Raw genomic sequence first — 986 nt, 5'->3', positions numbered from 1 at the left:
CCTCACAGTGGACAGTAAGACTGCTGACATTTGTCACTGGTCACCAGTCAGACGACAGGTTAGACTATATACATTCTGACTGTTTGGAAAACAACTATTACCTTTTTTTATCCTAAAAAGCAAACAATGGTTAATCATATTGCTGTATAGGGTTCATTTATCAACAATATACTGTAGTACTCATGGACCTCCCATCAATAACATGGCATATAAACACACCTAGTACCCCAATAACACACTCAAACACACCATGTGCATCTTATAAATCACTTATTAAAAGCACATCCCCCCCCTAAAAAAAAAACCTCCATGATGAGGCAAAAAAACAACAACAACAACCCACATGGCATGAAATCAAAGAGCTTTAACTCTCACTCAGCTCCTGTCTGAATGTAGGTTAGACTATTCTCCACTCAGACCATTAGTGCGTCTGACTCCACTATTCATTGTGTGAGTGAGAGGCATCTCATTTCCATGACAACCAGAAAGGATATGATACCTTTCCAGCGCAAATTAAATTCGAATTCAGCTTCATTTGCTCTCGGAGACACACACACACACACACACACACACGGGCAGACAATATGAGCAGCTGTACGCGCGTTAGAGCCTGACAATATCAACAGGTTGGACGCACAAAGTTGGAAAGAGCAGACGCAGATGTTACTATAAGAGTATAAAATCCACACGACAATAGGATTTAGGTTACAGTATGGACACGACTGAGGGTTAATATGTCCTGGTTGTGAATGGTAATCTAACAATACGGAAGAATATCTGGCACTCATTCATTCACAGTTTACTTACCGGTTTGCTGTAGCGGTTCCGTCTTTACATGTGGTAATAACCTCGCATGAAGTATCCTATTTCCATCCAGAATAATCACCAAGAGTCGACGTAGTGAGGAGAAAAATGTTAGAAAAACCTCTTAGTAATATTGCAGAAGCGCAGGATGCATCGGCAACAACAACAACAAAAAAAAGTTT

This window comes from Morone saxatilis, unplaced genomic scaffold (genome assembly GCF_004916995.1).
Source record: "Morone saxatilis isolate NCDOM2014 unplaced genomic scaffold, NCSU_SB_2.0 Contig24, whole genome shotgun sequence".
In the NCBI taxonomy this organism is placed as follows: domain Eukaryota; kingdom Metazoa; phylum Chordata; class Actinopteri; family Moronidae; genus Morone; species Morone saxatilis.
This window is presented reverse-complemented; position numbering follows the sequence as displayed.